The sequence below is a fragment of the Lissotriton helveticus genome, chromosome 5_1 (genome assembly GCF_964261635.1).
Source record: "Lissotriton helveticus chromosome 5_1, aLisHel1.1, whole genome shotgun sequence".
Taxonomy (NCBI): domain Eukaryota; kingdom Metazoa; phylum Chordata; class Amphibia; order Caudata; family Salamandridae; genus Lissotriton; species Lissotriton helveticus.
Window position 1 is genome coordinate 1,782,195,625 of NC_136065.1, and position 26,997 is coordinate 1,782,222,621.

The 26,997-nt window shown below is 46.2% G+C and overlaps 1 protein-coding gene across 1 annotated transcript in view; it reads left to right on the forward strand.

Annotated features, from left to right (window-relative positions):
• Window positions 1-958: 958 nt before the first annotated feature.
• CYB561 (cytochrome b561) overlaps window positions 959-26,997 on the forward strand; it is a 333,596-nt gene continuing 307,557 nt past the window's right edge. The window contains exon 1 of the mRNA XM_078645077.1: window positions 959-1,405. The gene's annotated coding sequence lies outside the window, so the exon portion shown is untranslated. The remainder of the gene's footprint in view (window positions 1,406-26,997) is intronic.

A 26,997-nucleotide genomic window follows, 5' to 3' on the forward strand; every position in this document is an offset into this window, starting at 1 on the left:
GCAGTGCTTGGGAGAGCAGTCTGCTTATTTTCAAGTACTGCACTCATGCTTGTGGTGCTCCCGCAAGGTGGATGCCGCCTCAAACACGAGTGTGTGCTTGAAAATGAGCAGAGCGACGGCTAAAGGCATTCCTATGCAGCGCTTGGGAGAGCAGTCTGCTTATTTTCAAGCACTGCACTCATGCTTGTGGCGCTCCCGCAAGGTGGATGCCGCCACAAGCACGAGTGTGTGCTTTAAAATGAGCAGAGCGACGGCTAAAGGCATTCCTATGCAGCGCTTGGGAGAACAGTCTGCTTATTTTCAAGCACTGCAGTCGTGCTAGTGGCGCTCCCGTAAGGTGGATGCCGCCACAAGCACAAGTGTGTGCTTCGAAAAAGAGCTGAACGACGGCTAAAGGCCCTCCTGCCTAGGGGAGATTTAAAAAGGCGCAGGCTACAAGAATGGTAGCAACTCGTTGTGCTAGTTTTGAGATGTGTTTATTTTGTGGATGAATATAACGCCTCTGTAAGTAAACAGAACGTCCCATGTGTGGATGACCGCTCCACCAATTTCACTCCCTAAGTGGGGGGTTGTTATAGTCCCAGGAGGTGACATACGTCGGTAAAAAAAATAGGCGGCTGTCCAGCAGTTAGAGTTGCGTCCGTTTAATATTTAGGTGCGTGCCCCACGCAACAGGTCGCACAGCTCCTGTTTACGTCCCGCGCACCAATCTGAACGTGCGCCTCGACGCAAACTGACTGCGTCCAATTAGTACAGGCAGGTAGCATTGGCTTTTGCGACCCTGAAGGGTTAACGCGACTGCACCCATGGCACAGCCCTGACGTGAGTCACTCTCCACACGTCAACTCGACTGCACTGGGCTTCCTCCAAAGTCACCCGGTCCGGACAGAAACCGGAAACTGAAATTTGACTTGTCAGCGACAACGCGAGCATTGTATAAGCTTCTGCAAAGAGAAACGTCGCCACAGCCCCTGTCTTCGGAGTAATGCTGTCGACAGTCTCTTCTATCGCTGTGTGACAGTTAACGTCAGGCACCAGGCAGGGCTCCTGGAGCCTCCCAGTGTAAGCTGTCGCTGTGGCAACTGCATGGCCCTGCGAGCCAGGCCCACCTGTCAGCCATTGGCTGCACACGACACAGGCACACACAGATCCCGCCCCCTGGCTGAACCAGAAAAGTGACAATCCGAGCCAAAGAGGAAGACCGGGCTGAGGAAAAGGGAGCGAGCGCCTCACCGACACAGAGCCTTCCACACCTCCCCGTCTCTGATATTTACTCCACGCCGGCTCTCCTGTTCTTCCCTTTCTGTCCTGCACTCACGTTTTACTCCATCAAACGAAAATGCTGACGTTTTCTCTGACGACGTAGGGCTGGACATTGGAAGGCGCCTCTATCAATTCACCACAGGTGGGTGTTTTCTTGCCAGTATCCCCTGGGCTGACAGCGTGTGGGTCTGCCCTGTATGTGATGATTTAAAAAAATATATATGTTTGCAAAAGAAAGTTCGCATGGTTCATGCATGTCAGTGGTGGGAGAGGGACACGCTGGAAACCCCGAATTGAAATGCATTGAAAAGAAGGGATTTTTACCAAAACCTAAGCACGACATTGCTAGAAATAAATGCCCTAGTTAGTGGTTCCCCAATAGAAAGAGGGACTTAGTGACTCCTGAATTGAGCTAGGAGCACCGTTGTCCCTACAGAGGTGTGACTTGCTCATTGGATTGATTAATGATCTATCTTGCTGCAGAAATCTCCGTGCAACCTAAGTCAGGTCACTGTAAGACCGACACCGTTTTGCATCCTTTACAGATTAGTTATGAATGGAGTTTCACTGAAATGGGTTAAAGTCATGCACCTCTACTGCTTAAAAAATAATATATATTAATAAGGTGGTAGGGTGTTGTTGGGTTCCTAAAGATTAACGGCTTTAGTTTGCTCTGCCACCCTTAAGGGGAAGGGGACAGCCTTAAAGTGACCATTTGTTTTTACTTGCTGCACAGTTTTGCGATTTCACTGCGCCGTAAAAATTAGTGTTACGGTCACTCAATTCAACAGTGCTTATGTTATCGACCTGGACGACAAAAGGCTGAGCCACCCTCCGGCTGAAACTTGCGACGACAGGTTATAGACCGATCCCTGCAGCAGACACTCTTAAATAAGCAAGCAAGTGACAATAAAGCAGACAAGTAGTAAACAGTGGAAAGGCTATTTGCCCACTGTAAAATGTTGGTTTGGTCTACAAGAGGTCTTTTCCAAAAAGACAGCTAAAAGATGTCTGTATGTGAGGCTTAAAAAGACAAGTATCGCACACAATAATGTATCCAAATACATTTTACTGTAAAGTAGCTATTAGAGCAATACAGAAACTTTCAGGTTTCTCTAATCACACAACTCTCTTCCAAAGAATCACATTTAGAGACGCCCCTGCATGTTTAGCTTACCTCCCCGTGCTTTTTGATAAGTCAGGCCTGTTTATACAAGTATCAGGGCTATCCAGTATCCACCAGGATATTTCACGAGTGATAAGTGAATCGATGTTAAATCCACCGTGGCATACACACACCTTATTTTACAGTGACACTTTTGCATGCCTGCGTGCAGAAAAGCCACATTAGCTCGTACAGTTTAGCAATTGCGATGACTGTTACACATAGCTGCCAGCTTGTTCCACACGTGAACACTGCTGCTTAACCAGTCTCAGCAGACCACGTGAAGTGTGAGTGGCCCAATGTAGTACCTGAATGCAATGTGAAAACCAGACTACAACAATGGATTAAACTGACAACGCAACATGGGCGTAGGAACTAGGGGGCAACGTTATATTTTACATGTTTTCTTTCACCATCTGGTTAAATAAACAAAATTCAGGTCAGGTCTGTGCATTGTGACCCCATTTTGCTCAGAAATGCCATGCCCGTTGACTAGATGTCGTGATGTGTGTAATCTTGTCGTTTTGAGCCGTGCAAGGTAATACTGTTTTTTTAGTATTAAAAAATAAATGAGCACAACATAAGATTTGATGATACCAATTATATTTTAGTTAAGTTTTGGGGATTTTTTCAGATTTTCACTTATCTGATGAAAATTAACATTCATTTTTTTTCAATGAATATGCTGTATAATCTCCTAAAAATAGGTTATGCAAGGGAGAAAAAAGTCACAAAAAATCATACTTTGCTTTGGAGCATGTAAAAATTGCCACAGCCCTCGTGTGTAAACAAACCGCATTTGAAAAATCCCATGTGTTACTATCTCTGTTAAAATACATTATATGCACATCATAAAGAAACGTTTATTGACAAATTACAAAATGGAAAGTACTTTTTAAGGTATTATGTAAATTACTAATATGAGGTCATTATTTTGTGCTGAAATATTCATATTTATTTGGTGAAATTTTGACATTGGGCCATCAATGTTATTTTTAGAGAACTTGACTCTCAACAAAAAATCAGTTGCACCAGTATAGTCTTATACCTTCCTAGTTACCTCGAGTCATGTGACACTTTCAGCCAGTCCTAGCTTTTCAACCTACAGCACTGTGCATTCTTGGACGTTCAAGTCCACACTTTAAATGGAAAACAACAAGCTCCAGAATGCGAAGTACCATAGGCTATAAAGCCATGGTTGGCTGATGGCGCCACATGCAATGTTGGTCCACCTGGCAGTTATACATCCAACATTCCTTGAATTTCAAAAATTATCCACACTTAAAATGAGTGAGAAAGCTGTGTGTTGGCATGAATTATATGTGAGAATTATTTGGAAATATATAATGCCTAGCCTCTGAGTTGCAAACATATAATCGCGGAGAAATAGAGTCACAGTTTACTCATTTGCTGAAATTCAATGACCTTGGGCAAATACCTTTCCACCTGTGCCTCAGTTCCCTTACCTACCACAGATCTAGCAATGCTTTCAACCACCTCAGTTTGCAATGTGGAAGAGGAATATAGTCAAATGCAATGTTTGTCTTATCTGCACATAAAAGGAATGCATGGCTACGTTTTGCACTCAGGAGGATCTGTCGTGTAGTTCCTATAAATAATATACTGGATCTGCGTGTTTAGACAACATACACTGTAGGATTGGTGTCATACGAACTCTGATCACCTCCACTGGGTATGTTGGACCTTTTTGTACCAACTAGCTCACAGTGCCACTATACTCTCCTCTTACCAAGGAGGGAATAGTTCTTGGCAACCATCAAACATGACAACCCTGATCCCATAGAGCCATGGAAACAATATACTACCTTTCGCTCAGTCACTCATGCTTACTTAGTCTGTCTCAGTGTCTTAGTGGAAGAGGTGTGGCGCAGTGGCCAGGGCGACTGACGCCGGACGCTGGGGATCACGGTTCGATCTATGGCACCGGCAGCAGGGGTCTGCCCAGCACCATGTGACTCTGGGCAATAGCTTGCTTAATATTCCTGACGGCCCCCAGCGCCGGGAAACCTACTAGGGGTAGCTGTGCGCTCTACAAAAACAGGATTATTATTATACACTGAATAAAACAAGCTGGGCGTTTTCAATAATCATTTATTGAACAGTTGTTATTCTGGTGTAGAATAGATGTGCTGCACCAACTGTTAGACAGTATAAGATATAAATGATTAACAGCACTATAAAGGTAAAAGGATGGTACAGTTGTACCATCTTACTAAAATCCTGAATACATTCCAGTATATAAAACACATGATGAAAGATGCGTACTCTTATGATGCTTCCCTATCTAGATGTACCTAAGTGTACCTAGCATGGGTGTAGGTGTTAAGCCAAGAAATCCTCTAGGATTCAGTCAACCCCATTACCTGAAGTGAGACTATGGGACCCCGTCCTGGTCTCGAGCTGGACCCCCGCGAGGGATGTTTGACCACAGCGAGCTGGAGTGTCTGCATGCAGGAACCTCAGCGTCTCTGGTCGTGTGTCGGCTGGAAAGTCTTGGTCTCCTCTAATCATCAAGATGTGATGTGTATATATATCCATAGTTCTCCCCAGGGGTCCTACCTTGCTGTATTACTGTTTCAGCCTAAGGATGACGCCGGGCATGAACTTTGTACATAGATTTTATATAGGAGATGGCAGTCCTGCTGTGCTTCCAAGAACCCTCATGCATAATGTATGAGATTTCGAACTAGGGAAAACCCGCATTCTGAATGCAGTGTAATATTTAAAAGGTCAGTCCCTGTAAAGCTTGACAAGTGTAATGTAGGGAGAGAATGTAGGTGAAGAGTAACAAGTTTATAGAGGCCTATATTATAGTAATTATATGGAATATAATTACTCCTCCTCCTCCTCTTCCGAATGGACGGCATAGTTTTAAATTCTAAACGTACTACTAGGTGTTCTAGATATGTGTATGCAAATATACAAAACATTAGTTTGTTATTGTGTTAAAAACAACTGTTTTAAAAACTTTTTTCTAAAAAAGTTGTTAAAAAGGGGAAGTATTAGAAATTGACAGAGAGGCTACTGCTCTAATATGTCCGTAGGTATTGTCTGAACTACTACAAGCATTTTGAAAGCCATACATGCGTGAAAGGAATGAGTTTTAATTTTCTGTTCTGTTTTTCAAAAGTCGAATTACTTCCCAGCACACGACGGGCCAAATAAGTCAAATGTTTGTGTCCTGGCTGGTAGACGCAACATTCGTGTTGCTTGCTTCCGCATTTGGCAGGTCCTGTAATGCCTCCCAGGTTATGTCTATTGAGCACAGATGATTTTCCGTACTATCATCAGCCGGTGCTGGGGCAGTCTGTGCACCATCCAAGGCCTGGGTGTCAGAAGAGGAGCCGGTGTCCGTACCAACAGGTGCTGTTGTAACCTGCGGTGGCTCTACGAATGCCAACATCAACTGGGGACACTGCAAAACATGGGCAGTTATCGGGTCCAGTACAGTATCGGGTCCTGGTCGCGCACATGATGGGAGTGTCAGACAGAGATCCAACACGCATTCTTCTCCGCAAAACAGACATTGGAGGACAGGTAAGATGCAGTCCATCCAGACTGGTCTAAACAACAAGAACCAAGAAGCACTTAGTTCCCTTAGGCGAGGTGTGCCTAAAGGTTGTACCATGCAATCATGGTATTTTCTCTCCAGGAGTACTGTTTCCATCTCCTTGGTGACTGGGACGTCCATTGCGTAGCAGAAACACAACGACCAGGATACCTGCTATTAGGAACAGGATCAGCGGCAGTCCTCCAAAAATGCTTCCAAATACGAAGTATGTAAAGTGTGGTATAACTCCGATGACCGTCTGAAAGGTGCTTAACAGTCCAGAGCCTATGTTCTTAAATAGGTGGACAATGCCTGTAGTATCACGGATTTCTGTGTAAGCATGGCTTTCATCTGCCCAAAGTATCAAACCGTATTAGAGAAATATATAATGAAGACCATAGCGGTGCCTCCTTGACTGTATGTGTTGGGGGAAGCAATACTCGCATATAGCAAGTAACCCTGGAGTTACCAGATATGCGATGCCCGAAAGCATCCCACAGCAACCTTGATCGTTTAGCATCAAGTAACTCTCATTCGAAAGTAGTCTGAATACTGGATTGATCACAGCAGCTGGGGCACCCAAAAGGACAAATTTGATACTGAACCATTACAGGCCCCATGAAGCATGATATCATGGCACATAAGTGATCCACTTACGGTATTCTTGCAGTTAGTACTGCTTAGAAACACTTCTTTTTCCCCACTCCGGCATCAAAATCTGTATGGCAGTTTCCAAGATTCCTTACCCATTTCTTCATATCTGCCAGCCAGCATTTGTTCTAGGCAATATTTTAATTGAAATGTTGTGACCGGAAGAGTTATGTGGCCATGGATTAGCCATTCAGTGGATGGTGATTCTGCCACTGTGAATGCTAATCTGTGGAGTTTTTCAGTGCACAGCATTCTATACTTTGCTCCCCTGTGTGCCATTTCTATCTGTTTCTCTGTCGGATTGTACGAGGAAAACAGAGACTTGCTGTTTATAAAACGCCATGGCATATAGCCTGCGCGCAAAGACTGCAGCGTCCAGTTTAGTAACATAATATAACGTAACTGTCATTGCCTGTGTTGTAATACAGACAAGTCTTGTTCTAGTACATTGATAGCGGAAGATACAATGTTGCCCAGTGAATATATCCTGGATGTTAATGTTGTTAACCCGTTATCGACCACTGCTAGAGCTTTCTCTAGATTAATTCGATCTATTTCTCGTAATCTCTCCATGGCCTCCTGTTGTGAAATCTTCCAAATCTCATTATAGATAGCATAATATAAACATTTGTGACGTGGTTTCCTAGGACCTAATAAAAAATCCTATAGGTCCACATCCCCTGTAAGTAAGGATAATTGTTGTTTCACCTGTGTGAGTGTTGAGGTTTGTAGCCAATCAAGGCATAACTTCCCAACACTGTATGATGTCACTACCCCTGGGTGTTGTCTTTGCACATAACGTGGATCTGGCCTATCAATACTAAATCCTTTAGTTTTACCCAAGAATCTTTCATGACAGTTATTGGTGTCTACAGGCCAAACCAACCATTCCTTCCAATCGGAGTCTGATCTATTGCTTTGCAAAATGTAATCTACTGTAACCTCTTTTTGTGATGTTGTTGTGTTATCCTCATTGTGTGATGGTGCTGGCACTTGAGGTATATTCAAATATTTATTCCTGGCTAACCCAAGCAAAGTTGTTTTGCACTGTTTCATTCAAGAACATTATTTGTTGAGTAAGGAGACATGCTCTAAACAGTGCATCTGTTCCCTGGACCTGCCAGTCTCTAGTGTCTTTCCATAAGTTGAACCCTTGTTCAGACAACTGGGCAATAAAAGAAGCAGAAAGGATCTGTTTGGTGTTTGTCAACATATTTTTCTGTGCTGGTGTAGGTGCAACCTTATAGTAAAACCCTGAATAATATGGACATTTTTGTGCAAATGTCTTTGTACTGCTTTTTGGCGTAGTCTGGCAATGTTCCCATTGGTGATATGTGAAAACATTCCTAGGTTTAGCAGATGTATGCAAAAAGTGATGACCATAATGCTGATAGCAATACATTTTCTCAAAGTCTGATGTGCCTTCTAACATTTTATTATTAGAAAAAGCAGCAGATTTCTCTAAATCAGACAACATATTATTTACAGTTTCATAATCCCAATAATCTGAAAATGTACTGGAGGTAATGATATCATTCAATTATATCTTTAAATCGCTGTAGATGAGTTTTTTGGGCTGGCGTCGTTTCAGGTTGGCTTGGATCTAATGAAAAGGTGTCAGTCAATGAAATAGCCAGATGCAGTTCAATTAATTTTCGGTAGTTCCACAGGTTTTGTGGAAACTGTAGCGCTTGCTCTTGTAGAGGCATGTTGACGTAGATATCCGTGTTTGGTCGAATTGAAATTTATCTTTCAGTGAAGTTCTCATTTTGAACTACAGTATCAAGAGGAACGAGTTCTATTGCATTGTTGCTCAGTCCTTCATTCATTGTAGGTGACCCTTCAAACGTGATGTGTCTCTCTGTTTGAACTGCTTGTATAGTTGTGAGAGGAGGGTGTCTGTTACTTTTTTTTTTTTTTACTTTTTTTTTCAGGTTGCTTTAGTTCAAAGGATACATGCATGCAAATCAGTTCACTGTTAATTACAATACCATTGTTGCAATCAGCAAACACAATGTGGAAGAATTGCAATATTGAAGAGTCCATCATGGCTGGAAAAAAATGCCTCCGGAATACCATATCATTGTCGTCTAGAATGGTTCCCCCTGCCCCCGCCACCACTGCCCATCAGTCTCGCAGTCACACAGCTTTTTCAGACTTATAGGCCATATATTCGGGGCTTGTCTTGTCCGTCAATGGGTATCTAATTCTAGGCGGGGTCATACGTAGTGTTGCTTGCTACCCCACTTCTTCTGGGACAATACCATGCGCTAGCTGGAAGCTTGCCTCATACTCTCCACATATGTGCGATATGGGCTCCATATGTCTTTAGGATGGGAAGAACTGGGCAGTACGCTAGCATAGTTCTCGCTATTAATGTTACAGTAGGCCAAGCTGCTCAACTAGCCCCGTACTGTAGGTACTGATTTGCGGCCCCAATGTACTGCTACCCGCTTCGCCAACAACAGACCCAGTGATGCAAACCGTCTGACCTTTGTGCGGAAGCTGACCGTGAATCCCAGTAGGGCCACTTCTAGAGTTTGAATAAGGGGCAGATTTATAATTTTGTGTATGTGTTCCCAGTAGGGCTGTAGCTTAGGACATTTATTATTATTTTTTTGCAGTTTTATATAGCGCGAACTAGACCCGAACCGAATCAGGTATCAGAGCGCTTTACATATTTTCCAGTTACGTTACATGAGGACGAACTAGACCCGAACCGAATCAGGTATCAGAGCGCTTTACATATTTTCCAGTTACGTTACATGAGGACACACTTTCATTGTAGGCACGGGGAGATTAAGTGATTTGCCCAGAATCACAGGAGGTTTTGGCGCCGTTACCGAGACTCGAACCCAGATCCCCAGGTCCGAGCGCCATAGCCGTTAGGCCAACTCCTCTCCCAGGACATGTCCAGGTAAGATATGCAAAATCAGCATGAGATGCAGCGCATTTCTGACAGTTATGTGGTCTGGATGGATCTATTCTGTGCGCTTTAGCAGAGGTGAAATAAATGCGGCATAAACATTTTAAATACAGGAGCTTGTGTTTGCTGTTGAGTGAGACATCTTTTGTAACTGCGCAACATTTGGCCCATTGATCATCGGTTATTGGACGGCCCAAGTCTATCTCCAAGTCCTTGCGGACATTGTCGTCGTTTACAGGTCTCATCTTATCACATGTTTTATATAATTTGGAACTTAGATGCGCGCTGGTTGTGCTCTTTATTATCATCGTGAGAGGAGGGAATGATTCAGGTTCAATCGGGAATTTAGGCAGAGTGGCGCGTAAGGTGGACCGGATGCGGCCTAGGACAAATCTTTCCCTAAAGCCACTGTTTTGGAAGCGGGCATCATCCGCGAGTGAGACCCGGGATATAAATCGCCCGTTGTGGAGATTTCGAATATTGTCAGAGTGCGCTGCACCAAATGTTCAGGTGAGATCGGGAACCAGCGAGCATTTGGAACGGGTAAGGCAGATGAATGTAACATTGTTGTGCCGGTCAATGGTCTCAGTTTATCCCACGCCCAACTTGTAGTGGAGACTTTTTGGTTGTCATGGGGGTTCCTAGGGTCGCCCTTGGGTAGGACAGTGGAGAGCCTCTCCAGAAGAACAAAGTCTGCTTCAGGTCGAAGATATGGGATCCTGGCGTCTGGGTGAAACCAGGCGTGCGCGTAATTTCATTGGGCCACTAAATAGTACAATTGTAGATCTGGGACACCTCTGTCATATGGTAGTGTGAGCACCGACCACCGTACACATGACTGCTTCCCACCCCAGACCAGACGTGTAAGGAGTGTGCGTAATGTCCGAAAGAAACTGTTAGTGAGGGGTATGAGGATATTGTTAAAAAGGTATAAAAATTTGGGAAGTACTACCATCTTCAGGATGGCCACTCGGCCCACAAGCGATAAAGGCAATCGCAGCCACTTTTCCACCTGCGCTTCTAGTGTGCCAATAGCCTGCCCATAATTTAAGCGGCGATCTGTGCAGCCTCTAGGTGAATATGAATCCCCAGATACTTGACCGTGTCAGCGCACCATTCCAGAGGGAATTTACACTCCCATGGCTTTGTGCTCGTGGTTAAAGGAAAAATTACTGATTTGTGCCAATTAATGCCAAGATCAGAGAAACCCCCAAATCTGATAATTTTTCCGATTAGTGGTTATAAATTCACCTGGGGTTCTCTAATGTAGAAGATCGTGTCGTCCACGTAAAGCGAGACCAGGAGAGGTCCTGTATTGAATTGTAGCCCCCGCTGCAAGTGTCGCTCCTGAAAATGGCTTATAGGCGTATCCATGGCAAGAATGAACAATAGAGGGGACAGGGGGCAGCCCTGGCAGGTGCCACGTGAGAGCTGAAATGCCCGGGATAGTGTGCCATTCAAGCAAAGTCTCACCGCGGGCTTGCTGTATAACAATGCGGTAGTAGCAATAAATCCCATGGGCATGCCCATTTGGCGCATTACTGAAATAAAGAAGGGCCACTCCAAGGAGTCGAAGGCCTTCTATGCATCTACAATGATTGCCGCTGCTGGGACTTTACGATTAATCCTATGTATACTGCAAAGAGTGTCCTAAGATTAAGCGAGGTGGACTGGTGAGGGGCAAATCCAGCCTGGGCTGGGGATATAATAAACTCCATTAATTGGGACAGGCAATTGGCGATGATCTTGGCTAAGATTTTATAGTCCAGATTTAGGAGGGACAGAGGTCTGTACCATCCACACAACGTGGGATCCTTACCAGGTTTGGGTATTAGGATTATAACAGCCTCTCGAAGTGTATGGGGAAGCAGTTGTTTCTCTAGGGCCTCCGCATTTACCTCGATCAGCTGTATTGCGAGCAGGTCCTTGTGTTCCTTATAAAAGTCTCCTGTGAAGCCATTTAACCCATGCTGCACAGTTGATTTGTGCTGCTCTGTTGCTTCGTGGTTGGTGTACTGTAGTCAGACTGTCACCCACCTCAAGGCTAAGCAAGAAGAGATCACTACAAAAATTACCCACTACAGACCTGCATGTAAAACAATAAGAAGCAGAATACAAAAGGTGCACTTGGAAATGGATGTGCTGGCATTGTATTCACTGAAGCTTTACGGCCACTTTATGGACTTACTAAACTGTGCAGCATCTATCGGAAGTTTACGCATTTTGTAGTTTAGAAATGCTAAAAGTGCCAGAATATTGCACTCTGTTGAATATTTACACTGATGCACCCTGTAGCATTTTCCTCATTCACTGAAAATAATCTACACAGTCAAACATGTTGGTTTAAATGTGGCTGGGTACCTACCTTGCACCGTCTACAGACGCCCAAACCAGCACAGTTACCGGTTCTTGCTTGCAGTGTGAGTGACGCACTTCATTATTCAACTAACACACTCATGGAAGTAGTAACAAAGAAAATCCGAAGCAATGCTTTCCAAACTGTAAACAAAAAGGCAGAATGTATTGTGTGCTGTCTTACCTAAGACACGGTATAAAATGCCTCATGATTAGGCAACCAAAGATAAGCAGCCCCCGCCCCCTCCCCTGCAGGCCGCGGCGGCTGTAGTGTAGCATGTGCCAAAGTCAGACAGACCTCTGTTGCCGAAAATATAGGATTGAGTAGGACACCTTTAGGACCAAAAATAGGAGCTTTTTGAAAACGCTTCGTGAAGTACAATGCCTTTCACCTGTTTCACGATGAAAATGCTTTTGAAAAGCATCACACAGAGAGGACCATTTTCGACTAGTGTCACTCCAGTGGCACTCGCACACACTTAGGCCCTTCCTCTTCAATCACACTGTGCCTGTGATGTCAGACCAAGCCCAAGACCCTTCCCCCTCAATCACACTGTTCCTGTGATGTCAAACCAAGCCCAAGACCCTTCCCCTCAATCACACTGTGCCGGTGTTGTCAGACCAAGGCCAAGACCCTTCCCCCTCAATCACACTGTGCCTGTAATGTCAGACCAAGCCAGAGAGTGTGCTAAATATGACCAGGAGCGGCCACAAAAGCTGCAGACTGGTCAATAATGAATCAGCCTCATGAGACGAGCCTGATTTATGGGTAAGCGTCAGCCGCTTTTTGGCAGCCAGCTGTGTATTTGTGTGTGTACTTTTACAAGTGTGTGTGCGTGCACGTGGGCGCATGCGGAGGAGTGAATGAGTACGCGAATCCTCCTGTGGCAAATGTGTAGGCATTTAAGTACACCTACGACTTAAGTGTGCAAGTCCTATTAGTTCCCAGACTAGCAAGTAATTAAACTGTCTGTGAAACTGGGCCCTATAAAACTGTCCTTAACTTCAGAGACAAAGACCCTTGTCAGTTTCTTAACAATGACAATAAAAACCCATAACGTTACGTAATCCAAGTCGGCCATACCGTCCTATTTACGTTTCTCATGTCTTTTAATTTAAATAGTTTTTGCTTTTTCCAAATGTTGCCACTGGACTGGAGCCGCCTGACTAAAAACTGCAGGGTGCTCATGCTGCAGCTTCACTACAGGACACAGCCTGCTCCGAGGCATCATTAAGAGTCTTGTACAACCATACTTTCAACTCAGCCGCCTGTGTGGCTTCTGTCGCATTCGTGTTGTATGGCCCCTAAGGTAAGCATGTGTAACGTACATGGCAAGAATTAAGTGGCTTCACGCAAATATGTGCCTGTCGCCTGGATCAAATGTGGCACAAACCCAGTCCCAGTGCATGCTGAGCGCCCAAGTGCACAAAAATAAGCAAACAAATAAAGACAAAAGAAGTTTCTGTTCCCCAACTTAATGGCACTCGTATCTTCCATGCGGGTCACCAGTCACCTGCTAGTTTGTGTTTGCCCATTTAAATGTATTTACCTGTAGGATGGGAAAGTTCATGTTTCGCATTTGCAGGACTCACGAGGGTTCTACCACCAACCAACCTACGTCTGTTGTGTGGGCACAAAAAGTCCATGGGTAGAGAGAGACTGCTTCTCCAGTCCTTCCACCACTGTGCTGCCTCAGGTCACATGCACATTGCAGAGGCATCTGGTAGGAATACCGCCGGGTCTCTGTAAGCCCATCCTGACACTGCTCCTTATGTTGCTGCAGCGCCAGGATTAGCTGGGGCAGGCAACCTCACCGCTCATTACTGAGACCTGGGCTGCGGCTTTGGGTCACCCGTGGCTCAGTAATGTGCACCGTTGGTGAGGCTGTAAGGGAAGTCTAGTGCGCATATCGATCTGGCCGGAGAAAGGCAGCCATCCAACCCAACATGCGCACTTAAGTGAGCTCTGCACTGGCTTCTGTACTGGCAGGTGCATGTGATGGCAACACTGTTTCACTTTCAAGCCCCACCCCCTCAGGAACACTGGCAGAGTGCTTGTCTGGTCATGCCTGATCTTGCTCAACTGCCTGCAACCAGCATACGCGGATGCCACTGAACTGAACTGAAGAAGTTAAATATAATGACGACATGGCTGCCTAATGTACATTTAATTTGGGAGCCAGGTTGCTGATATATCAATGGGGCAATGCCCCAAGGCCTTCCCAGATGGACTGCCCCTGGTTGCGGCCAATTTATAAAGAGCCGTTAACATTATCTTCCACACGTTCATCTTCTCTTTTTGTCCTTCCTCCAAAATGATGTATTTCTAGAATTGTACTCCTGTTTTGTAAATATTTTCTAACTTTAACATAGACACCTCAGTTTCATTCAGACCCACTGCCTCATTCGGCTCTAACTTGAGTACCTCCTGCCCTTCTACCCCTAAACAATGCATGAGAAAGTAGGCTTTCTTTTCTCAGGCACACACATGATAAAAAAATACTTTTTTCCACTTACTCTACCTAGTGCTGGGTTCTATATTTATTTTATTTTTATTTCATTTAGTGTTTTATAGAGCGCGAACCAGACTCGTGAGGGTATCAGAGCGCTTTACAGTAGTATCAGGTGGGATACAGAACAAAGGGGGGAGGAGAGCCCAGGGATAGGGAAACAAATAGAAACAGTACATGGTAAAACAAACAGTTATAATATTCGACTACTGTAAGGGATAGGAGCAAAAACAATGCAATAAACTAGAAAAGCAGACTCATCACCTTGAAGGATTGTTCAGAAGTGCAGGGTGGGTAACATAGGGGGAGGCAGCCAAGGAATAGTGCAGTAAAGATAGGTAAAGTCAGGTTGAGGGGGTGATTATAGCGTGAGCTTTAGGAGAGGAATTTGCCCATTAGGAAAGTTTTGGTCTCCTTTTTGAAGTGAGCTAAAGACGGTATTCTTCTAATGGCAGGTGGGAGTGAGTCCCATATTCTTGGGGCGGCCCCAGAGAAAGCCCGATTGTATGTTCTTTTTTTCTTGAAGCGTGCAGGTTGGAGCAAAAGGGCTCTGGCGGAGTTTCTGATTCCTCCGGTTAACATAAGTTTCTGTGCGAGAATAGCAGGTGACTTGGAATAGAGAGCCTTGTGGGTGATGCAAGCCAGTTTGAATTGGATTCTGGCCTCGACAGGAAGCCCGTTCAAAGCTTTAAGGTGGGGCGAGATGTGGTCGAACTTCTTAGAGCCAGTTAGAAGTTTGGTGGCGGCGTTGAGGCAGGCTTTCAAGGGTGCCAGAGAGATCTTGGGTAGGCCTGCGAGGGTGGAGCAACCATATTCTAGTCGAGAGATGACTAAGGCCTAGATAGCCGATTTTAGATCAGGGGGGTCGAGGTTTCAAGTTTCGTAGGTAGTTCAGTTGAAATCTGGCGGTTTTGGCCATGGCGTTGATATGGCCCGCATGTTCAGGTTGCCGTCTAAGGTGATTCCCAGGGATTTAGCAGAGTACACAATGGTAGGAGAGCAGTTTAGCTCTGTGATAGCCTTGGTCCAAACTTGAATGTCTGTATTGGCATTGGGTGGAGAGATTAAGAGGAACTCTGTTTTTTTGGCATTGAGTTTAAGCTGGTTAGATGTGAGCCAGTGAACAGTTAGTTTCAAGGCCTCTTTCAGGGAGCGGATATCCTCTGGAGAAGAGATATTGATGTGGAGCTGTGTGTCATCGGCATACACGTGGTAGGAGATATTGGCAGTGCGCAGCACCTCTGAGAGCGGTTCGAGGTACAGATTGAAAAGGGTAGGGGATAAGGTTGATCCTTGGGGGACTCCAACTGTGATCGGAGAGGAAGCGGATAGGTTGCCGTTGATTAGGACTCTCTGCGAGCGGTTCTGGAAGAAGGATCGGAACCAAGACAAAACGGTGCCATCCAGGCCCATCCTAAGTTTGAGGCGATTCAGGAGAATTTCGTGGTTAACCGTGTCAGAAGCCGAGGATAGGTCAAGGAGGATCAAGAGACAGGTTTTGCCTTGGTCAAGGGCTTGAAGGGCATCGTCCACAATGTGGAGGAGTGTGATTTCCGTGCTGTGCCCAGGTCTGAAACCAGATTGCAAGTCATCTAGAAGTTGGAAGTTGGAGATGTGTTGGCTAAGCTGTTGCTGTACACATTTTTCCAGCACTTTAGCTAGGAGAGGGATGTTAGAGAAGGAGAAGTGTGGCTCACTGGTTAGAGGCGACAGACCCGGATGCAGAGGTCTGGCCTGGGACCAGGGTTCAATTCCCGAAGCGGCAGGGTATCGGGCTCAATGTCCGCGGACTCGACAATTCTCGCATTGGTGCCTACTCTAATCATGGGTCCCACTCTGCAACTCTGGGCAATAGCTTGCTTAATCTCCACAACGGCCCCGGTGGCGCTGGGATGCCTGGTTCCACCTTGGGGGTGCCCAGTATGGGGCATCTCACAGGGAAAACCAGGAAGGGTTCCACAGCGGTATACAGCGCCAGGATACCCTGAGTAGGGTGGCAGTGCGCTTTACAAGTAAACCCACATTTACATTTACATTTAGAGATAGGTCTGTAATTGTCAGGAGAAGCAGGATCTAAAGTGGTTTCTTTTAGAATGGGGACCACCTAGCCGGCTTTGAGAGAGTCAGGAATCGGTCCCTGTAGGAGAGAGGAGTTGATTATAGTCGTCCAAGAAGGGATGATAGCCTGAGAAACAGAGGCCAGGCAGTTTGAAGGGAGAGGATCATTGAAGTGATTGTTGGGGCTTAAGGAGGAAAGAGTTTTTGAGATCGAGTGTTCATTATAGACTTTGAAGTTGGACCATAACGATTGGTTTTTGGGGGGACTGGGAGGGCAGCGCTGAGTGGGGAGGAAGAACCGGAGGGTTTGGGAATAGGTAGCAGATATGAGTTCCTTTCCTAGGGCAGAGATTTTATCACAGAAAAAGGTCATCGATTATATTGGCTATCGTTTTGGAATAATGTTCAGTGAAGTTCTCGACCGTGGTGATATGGGGGGGGAGGTCAGTTGCACAGTGGGCAGCCAATTTCTCGTGATCCAGGTTCTTGGTGTCCCTGATCCATCTTTTGGGGATCACCGGTTGCGGTGGCCATGTCTTGTGAGTGCAAGGAAGACAGAAGGGGATAGCGTGGTGGTCAGACCAGTCGCAGGGATCTATGGAAATGAGTTTGACCTCAGATTCCTTGGAGATGATCCAGTCTAGAATGGCCCCTTTTGAGTGAGTCGGGAGGGAGCAGGCTCGGGTAAGGGCTTGGTCAGCCAGGAAGTCTCTGATGGCGTTGACCTGCGTGTCCTTGGGGTCGTTCCAGTGCAAGTTGAAGTCTCCCAGAAAAATGTCATTGGTGTTCTGAGAGGCCTTGACTGTGATGATTTCCATGAGGTAGTCTGTGAAGGTGTCATTCTTGCCTGGGGGGTAGTAAAAGATGTGCAGTCTGCACTGAAGGGCAGGCAATGCCACCCCCTTTTTTTGTGATTGCCTGTCCAACCTTACGATGAGATAGTTGGGCGGGACTAGAAGGTCTAGACAGGGCGAAGAGGATTCATTTAGCCAGGATTCCGTTAGGATCGCTACTTCTGTGTTTAGGTTCAGGATGAGATTGGCAACATCGGCGGCATGCTTTACCGCAGAGCGGCAGTTGATAAGGAGACCGAATAGAGAGGGGACGGTATGCGTATCGTGACTAGGGTCAGAGGTTGGGGCTAGCGCTAGGTTACTGTTGACTATTCCTCTGTTGCAGAGAGTGGCTGATCTATAGGGATTGATTACAACCGTGCTTATAGGTTGATCTTTCTTCGGGTCAGAGGGGCATGGGTGTTCATAGCTAATGAGGAGGTCAGCAATTTCATCCTCCGAGAGTTCCATAGTGCTAGTTGTGGCAGGGGTGGGTTTGTAGGATAGGAGGAGGGCCTGTATTCCTTCCTCTGCGAGGTAGCAGGGCTGCCTGTGAGGGCGCAGGTGTCTCAGGGGTAGGGGGAATGGGTGGAGAAGGGGCTTGGAGTAGGATGTGGGGGGTAGAGCTCTGTGAGAGCCTGATCTTCGAAAGAGTGAGCTCGGAGAGGAGCAGGAGGTTTTTGAGGTCCGTGAAGGACTTGTGGATGCTCAAGGTTAATTCAGTGGCTTTGCCGGGGAGAGTGTCCAAATCCCTAAAAGAGGGGTGCTCTTGCATGCAGGGGGTCAGCGGTGAGGGAACAGGCTTGGTGGAGAGTGCTGTGGGCTTAGTAGTGTGGTTAAGACGACCAGAGTCATGAGTTCCAATATTCCCGCGGACGGGAGGGCTTAAGGTAGAGGGTTTAGGGAGGCTACTGATGGCTTATGTAGGTGGCCTGGTAGGCGGATTATGATGTCTAGAGGGTTGGGCCAAGGGCCAAGGGCTCAGTAGGCTTAGTAGTGTGACTAAGACGACCAGAGTCATGAGTTCCAGTATCCCCAAGGTTAGGTGAATTTGAGGTAGAGGGATTAGGCTTAGTAGTGTGACTAAGACGACCAGAGTCATGAGTTCCAGTATCCCCACGATAGGGCGGATTTGAGGTAGAGGGTTTAGGGAGGCTACTGATGGTTTGTGTAGGTGGGCATGTAGACGGGCTAGTATGTCTAGAGGGTTGGACCAAGTGTGTGGTGTCAGAATCCGTAGTAGAGGGATGGGAATATGGAATGGAGGTAGGGGGTAAGGGCTCGTCGGCGCTGGATGCAAAGTAGGGGTGGCTCTGTCGGTCTGTGTTGGGAGCCCTGTCTTGGGTGGCTGGAGAGAGGACAAGTTCCCTTGGAGGTTTTGAAGGGGGAAGGCACAGCGGGAGCGAGGATGAAGGGGGGTCGTGTACATGTTTTTTAAGGAGGGGGAAGAGGTCCGCAAATTTGTTGAGGTCTTTTGGTGGAGCTTGGATCAGGATGATGCCGTTTTTGTATAGGGTAATGGTGAGGTCAGCACGCAGGTTTGCCGAAGGTGCGATCGTGAGTGCGTTGCGTCAGATGGACGTTCTCTTGGAGTAGAAGATAAGGTCATTGATGATTGGGCCCTTGTCCGCGGTGGATCGATGTTCAGAGACTAAGGTCTCAGGGTGCCTTTTCAGGATGGAGTGTTTAAAGGATTTAGTGACTTTTTTTTTTTTTAGGTTGGGAGGGTAGATAACAGTGTAGGAGTTGTCACCTGTGCGGGTCAGACCAGGCCCAGCCATGTTGGGAGAGTGGTAGGTCGAAGTCCCCAATAGGTCTGTCCTATGCACAAGGCTTGTCTAGTGCGCAATAATGTCAAGAAGAATTGCCCCCTCTGAAGGGTGCAAAATGTAGTGAAGGTCCAGAGATGGCATCTACTAAGGATTCCAGAGTCCTCTTTCTTAGGCCCAGGTACACTTTGAGCAATCCTCTTTCCCTGAGATATGAGAGGACAGAGAGAATGTTCAGTCCTCTTTCTATTCCACTGTGTGCTAGGAGCAGTCTGCTTTCCCTTATTATGAGGAGGGTCGTGCAGAGACAATTACAGGCTGGCCGGAGAGTGTGGAGTCAATAATACAGCATTGAGGGACTCTTAATTAAGATGGCTGACCCGCACTGGCTCAGGGCCGCCATGTTGGAGCCAGGCAGCACGCTGCTGATGTTAGAGAGAAAATGTTGAGTTGAAAGCTATTCTTCAGCCGCAAGGAGACCGGAGAGAAAACACACAATGGTGGTTCGGGACTCCAGCCGGCACCTGCGGGAAGAGGACCGCAGCGTGTTGAAGTGTCCCCAGTGCAGAGATCAGTAAGTGGCAGCAAGCACCTTGTGAACGAGTCCGAGATGCTTCGAGGTGTGCAACACAGAGTCTGGGCCACAGGGGGATCCTGGCGTTAGCAAGTGTCAAGGGGGTGAGGTCATCTCCTGCAATGGTGGGCTCGACCGGGTCGGGGGAGCACAGTGATGGTCGGCTCCACGGTCACAGCGTTGCTCAGACCGGTGCTGCACCACCACGCAATCATGGTTCACCAGCCTCCCAGGACTACGCAGGGCGAGGCGGGATCGGCTGCAGCACAGCTGGATGGTCAGCGCGATAACCTGCAGAGGCACTCACTTGGTATGACCCGTGACCGCAGTGCCGCTCCAGCACTCCCAGGCCCTGCGGCAGCAAGCGCGACCGACCAGCCCCAGCGGGGTGACTCGCAGTCTCAACATCCATAGGGGACTCCTTCTGACCCAGCGAGAGCAGCAGCAGTTGTCCCCCGAGAAGCGGATGCAGCGCCGCCTACCGTCGGTCCCCGATGTCGGTAAGAACCCAAAGGTAAGGCACGGGTAGTAGCATGTCTGTGGTGCTATAGTGGGTTGATGCAGGTGGGATGGCTGGGTCATCTAGGGATATACACTCGAATTGGTGATCCCAAACCCTAGGAGCTCCAGCACTGAGCTCCTACCTGGTCGCCATCTTACAATCATCCATTGTTGGAGAAAAAACAGTGGTGCTGGAACATTCTTCATTTCCACAACAGCGTTGGGCCTCACAGTACAAAAACACACACACATATGCACGATAAAACACCCCCAATGTAAGAAAATGGGGTTCTGTTGCAGTACCCTCCCACTTTTTTTGCCTGGCTTTTGATACAACTTTGACTGTAGAGTACTGGGTCCCTGCTGTCCAGGTTCCCAGTACCAGTCTTCTTTCCCTAAAACCAGTATACAATTGGTATTTCTGCCCCCCTACAAGTCCCTAGTCAGTGGTACCCTGGGTACATAGGGCCTGGAGGCTGAAGCGGGTCCCCTGGGATCCCCTCACTAGGACCCTGCCACTGGCCCTGCAGCTTGCATGTCTCCGTGAGGTAGAAAAATTACCAAGTCGACATGGTACACTGCTTGTGTGCCATGCCAACTAGCACTACCCAAGGTATAGGTAAGTCATCCCTCTAGTAGGCCTTACCAGCCTTAAGGCAGGGTGCAATATATCCCGGGTGTGCAGGTTCATGCAAATATGCCCGATAGTATTGGGGTCTATTCCTTAATATGGTTAGTGCCAGGGATGCCCTAGAGAGGACATGGGCTGGAAACCTGACAACTCTAGTTCCACAGGACCATGATGACTTCACTGAACCCAGGAGTGTTTGGCACCAAACAACTCTTTGTAATAAATCCACACTGATGCCAGTGTGAAATGTATTGCACCATGTACTCAAAGGGCACCTCCGAGGTGCCCCTGAAAACCTACCGACCCTGGTGTGGGCACTGAGTGACTTTAGGCAGCCTGTCACACACAGACATGTTTCTGGACCCCTGGATGGAGAGCCTCGGCTTTCTGGGACCAGAAACCATGCACATCATTGTCAGAGGTGTGACACCTCCTCTCCCAGGATGGGCTAGTGCTCAAAGGGGAAGTTTCAAAGGCCTGTCGCCTTTGTCAAGCAACCCCCAGCCTCAGTTGCTAGCAACAGATGGCCGCCACCGGTTTACACCCTCACTTTGGGCAGGAAAACCAGCGGGAAAATTTAGAAAGACTAGGAGGTGGGCCTATTTTTGCCAACTCCACCCCTCTAGAGGAGACGAAGTTAAGCACACTTTTCAGTCCCTTCCATCTTGAAGAAGAGGGGACCCCTCCAATCAGGGCTAGGTCTATGCCCCCTCCCCAGGAGGGTGGCATAATAGTGGGTGTAATCATCTCAAGTAAGGTGTGCATTGACCCCACCTGCTACTCCTCTAAATTTTGTATTTAGGTGGCTCCCCCAGACCTAGAAGGTAGATCTGCAATGACCTAAGAAAAAAGAAGACATCCCTGCAGAGAAGACTTAAGACAACGCCTGCCTTGGCCCCCGCCCTACCACTCCATCTCCATTTTCTGCGACCTTTCTTGCAGCCAGCAGCCTTTGAAACCCTGGGAGGACTCCAATCCCCATGGACAGCAGACCTGGGAGGACTCCAATCCCCCATGGACAGCAGACCTGTCCCGAAGAAACCAACTCCAAGGGTGCTGGATCCAGCTGGAACCATGATCCCTGCCCACTCTGCACTGACGCCCACGGCCTGAATCTCAGTGTCTCACTTGTGCAGTAAAGTCTTCCCAGCGATCCTGACCTTATGTCCAGCGTTGGCTGACCTCTCCTGAATCCAGAGGCTACTCCCAACTGCGACCAGCTCCAGTATGAAGACTCCAATGTTGAAAGGCACCCCTGCACACGAAACCCCTGGGCCATGGTGAGCTGAACTGAAGGTGACCCTAAAACCTCCTACATCTCTACTTACCTCTCCTGTCATTAGTCTCCCTCCTACAACCTTAGGTGCAACGCTTGCAGCCTGTTTGCCAAAAGATGAATCTCTATTGAAAAGCATTGGGCACCCGACATCGTAATTGCATCTGGCACCTGGCCGCCCCTGTGCCATTGGTGGTGTACATTTGGTGCTGCTTTATTGCCCCCGTGCTTAACCTACCCTCCAAAGCTTGGCCCTGCAACGGATCTACTCACCTTCAAGCAGTGTGGCTTTGAGTCTCTATTGAAAAGCATTGGGCTGAACTCTGATTTTGACCTCTGCACCTGCCGCCACTGGTGGTGCAGTTTTGGTACTAACCTGACCCTTTCCCCTTGCTGACCTTTGGTCCCTAAGACTTGAATTGTAAGTACATTACTTACATGTGAAAGCGCAATATTGGTTTCCCCATAGGATATCATTGAACTGTGCTGAAAAGTTTCTAAGTGTCGATTTTTTTAAAGTGAAAAGTATTTATATTTTAAAACATACTTATCTTTTTTCAATGACCTTGGTCTTTAAATTAAATACAAAGTATAGTTTTCTAAAATGGGTCTGGATCTCCTTCGTGCTTCGTGTGTCCATTATTGGTTAATGTTGTGCAATAAATGTCTTACACTCCTCTGTGTTAGGTCTAAGGCCGCTCGCCCACATTACCACTAATAGCGCACTTTGGGGTTTACATTGAGCCCTGTATACTTTTGGGGAACTCTTGAACTCTGTGCATGGTATAACCACCTTGTGAGCATACCATGTACAGAGCCAGCTTCCTACACCCAGGTCCATTATCAGTAGTCAACACCAGTATAGTGTAGTTCTTGAGTTCTCCAGTCTCCAACATTATGCTCAAGTTCCATATTTTCAGACGTTTATTTTCTGAAAGATAAGTTGAAGAGCCAGAGCCTTTGATGTACAGGTAATGTTGTTGATTTGTCCCAACTGCTCTCTACCCCCTCAGTGTACTATAAAGGATAAGCCATGTCTTCTCAATGGATCTATCCACTAGAAGATGTCTTTCAGATGACATTGCAAACAGGAATATACTTTTCCTTCCTTTTTAATTTTCCAATTTCCCTTCTGAATCTAATGAAAAAGGTACTTTAGAATCTCCAATGGCAACAGTGCAACTCCTGGCGCTCACCTCACCTGTTTAAGAGAAGAGTCCTTAGTACTGGTGCATGCTAGTTGTGTAAGCGTGTCTTTTTGACAGTGAACTTAATGCCTGGAAGGTGATAGTGTCGGGGAGTGAATTGATCGGGCACACTTTATAGCCTGTTAGTGTGCAGGCTTACTTCCTGCACTACACAGATATCAGATGCTCCTCTTCTACCAATACTTCCTCCAATGCAATACATAGGCAAAGCAGCTGCCATTAAGTTGTGACCCAGCAGATGATCGAGGAAGCACATAGACGTGTACTAGTGGTTGAGCTGAGGAGTGAGGTCTACTGAATATATTGCAGGGAAGAACTGAAGAACTAAGCATGTGTTCATGACACAGGAACATGTTTAAAGAAAAAGCTGTCCGAGTTATTTCTGGAAGATTGGGCATTAGACTTTTGTAACTTTTAAACTTTCTTTTAGAATATTACATACACTATAGTTATAAGTGGATCATATATGCATAAAGATGTGGTTATGACTCTTTTGATGTTACTTAAGATTTATTGTAGACTTCATTTCCATCAGTAAGGTTAACGTTTTTTGTTAGTTTTCAAAGAAGCTTTTATTCTCTTTCCTTGTTTTGACACTATAGCTACAAATGTATTTTTGCATATTTGGGGATTCAGCTTCATAATCATTTGTACACATTTGGAAATATCACTGCACATTTGTTTTTGCACATTTAATGAAGGTGTAAATGAATAACTTATTAGTTGACATAAGTCTTACTTCCCATTATGCATACCTTCTCTCAGATGTATTAAGCCCTTCCCATGGGTTTTGATCTCTCCGCCATCTCACAAGTATCCTCCCTATAGGCATCTCTCCAATGCCCCATTTGTCCAGGGCACATGCATGCTTTGTTTTGCGTGTGATTTGTAACACCTTCTAAATTATAGTGTCACTTCTTATAATTTCTAACACTTCAGCCAATATGGCGTTGCATTCTGGGACTAATAGTTTTACTTTTTTTAGCATATGTATGTGATCAAAAGCCCAATCAAGCAAGTGTAAAAAGTCAAGACTGATGGGCACTTTATTGGCACAGAAATATTTCTAATTGTGGCTCTTTATTGCTTCTTTCACATAAAGAAAACATTTATACATTAAAAAAGTGCTCCCTGCCTTCATTTATTTGGGTTTATATACTACTTGAAGGTTTTGTAGCTCAAAGCACCAGGCACAGTAATATACATTTTCCTAGCTTTTTGTAATGAAAGTTTAAATTCTATTATGGATGTAGAGACTGGGATTGTGCTTTCTTTTCTTTTTGCTTTATTTTAACCCATCCGTATGAAAATATTATTCAAACTACAAATCCCATGAACACTGGGATATAAAATGTCATTACCGGTCATCCAATCAGGGTACATATGGTCCTATTATAGTTCCTTGTCTACGTAATCTCTTTCTCTTTCTGTGAATCAGCTGGAAATTTAGCCTTATTCTTGGTAGCCTGAATCATTTCCTGTGAATGAAAACAGTGTCGAGAACACATTCTCAACATTCTTAAAGTCATGCTTAGCAATTTAGTTTCATCATCTCGTTCTGATACCGTAGTTCAGATTAAAAACATTCACAATCATAAAAATGGTACACAGTCATTACGAATTATCCTGTTACACTGGGGGGGAGGGCATAGTTGATCCACGACTCCTGATGGGATAATTCTTTCCTTTGCATCTTTAATAGATTTGAAACTTTCAGTTATAAAAGCTAGGCCATTTTATATTCTAGGTAAGGACCGGAGGTGAGGATTATGCTAGTTCAAAGCTTATCCACCACTAAGGATGCCATATTATACAGCAGTTTAAAGTAAAAGCTCTTGAAAACAGAGTCTGATGACCAATCAGCTATATTCATGATATCCTCCAAGTTAGCTCCCAAAGAGAACGCCTTAGAGGCCATAGACCCTCTGGTAGCTTGGGCCCCCCAGCTGTGTGTTTATACCCTTTCCATTCTTGGCCAATCTGAACAATCGAGCGATGGTTGCATAGGATACCGCTTGGTATGGCTTTCTAAGAGCAATAAGGAGTTGTTGTTCTCCTGGGGGACAGAGTTCTGCTGTCATGGATTCATGAGACTTAATGCATTTCACCACACGTAATTTAGGAGAATCTTGAAATGCCAGTTAGGAAACCACCCTGGAGTTGAACTTTGTTCTTCCTAAAATGTGGATACCCGTTACTGGAGTAAATACTCGTCCTGTGATATCTAATGGCCTAACATCGGACACTCGTCTATAAGAGACTAAGCATAAGAGGGAGGCCAGCTTATCCTATAATTGTTTCAGCAAAAGATATTCATTGCTTGGCCAAGAGAGGAACAGATTAAGCATCACATTCACATCCCAAAGGACTGAATACTGCGGTTCTGGTCAAAAAGATAGACGTGTGGTTCTCAGTAGCTTCCGGGTTAAAGGGTTCTCACCCACAGGATGCTCGTTATTCGGAGGATCCCCTGCTTATCTCAGTTATCGAAAAGTATTGATCTTTCTATAGACCATGCCTTCCGATGCTAGGTGAGGCAAAAAAAAGTTCATGATATGAGCATTGTTTGTCCCCACGGGATTCAAATGTTGTTGACGACAGCAACCCATCCATCTGGACCAAGCTGATCAATATCTTTTAACTGTTACCTGCACCTGGAGCAAAAGTTGTAGTACATGCCATCATCCTCAGTAATCTTCCACACCATGAGCTGCATTGAACCCTCCAGAACCAGATGGTGGGGATTCCCTGAGGGATCTAGGAGGAGAGCTGGGAACAGGGGTAGACTAATTGGGGAATCCAAAGAAAAGTTCCATCCGAACTAGAAACCACACTCGAGACCTCCATCTGAAGTGATTACCACCACATTCACCCACTGTTGCCGAACTTGGGTGAAGAGTCGCATTATCATCAAGAATAGCGTGAACATGTAGCCTGTCTTCGTGTCCCAGCGTTGTTGTAAGGCATCAGTTGCCTGAGCCAAGGGGTTCGGCCTCCAACTGAAGTATTTGGCCACCTGATGGTCCAGCCTGGACGCGAACAGCTCCACTGAAAAGGGACCCCGTCTGGATGTCAGTGCCCGGAGCACGGATGTATCCACAGACTGATATTTGGAAGATACCAGGATTGCCAGCCTGCTACTTGATTGTCCAAGCCCAGGAAATGTTCTGTCTTGAAAGAGATTTGATTCTCTAGATCACAGGTACTCATAGTATTGCCCGTGGGCCGCCAGAGACCCAGCAAGCCTTCCTTGGCGGCCCCTGTGTTTGAATTTTTTTTTTTTTAAAGAGTGTCAGCAAACACAGACTCTGCTCTATGGGGGCCCGGCGATTCCAGCGATAGTAAGAGTGGAGCTGCAGGGGCGCTAAGAAGAGGTGAAATACAGCAAAGCCTCCTTAATACGTGAATGGTCTTTTAAGACCTGTGAAGTATGCGCTGGCTTTTACATTACACAGGGAGAGGTGGAAGTGGGGGGGGGGGGCTGTCTCTGGGCTGGTGAAGGGACGTGTAGACACAGTAAGTGTGCACTGCCCAAGGCACAGAGACAGATAGAGACAGAAACAGATAGAGAGAGAGCCAGAGTGAGACAGACTGACAGATAGAGACAGATAGAGGCGGAGACAGATAGAGACAGATAGAGGCAGGGACAGGGACAGGTTGACGGAGGCAGCAACAGATAAAGGTAGAGACAGACAGTGATAGAGAG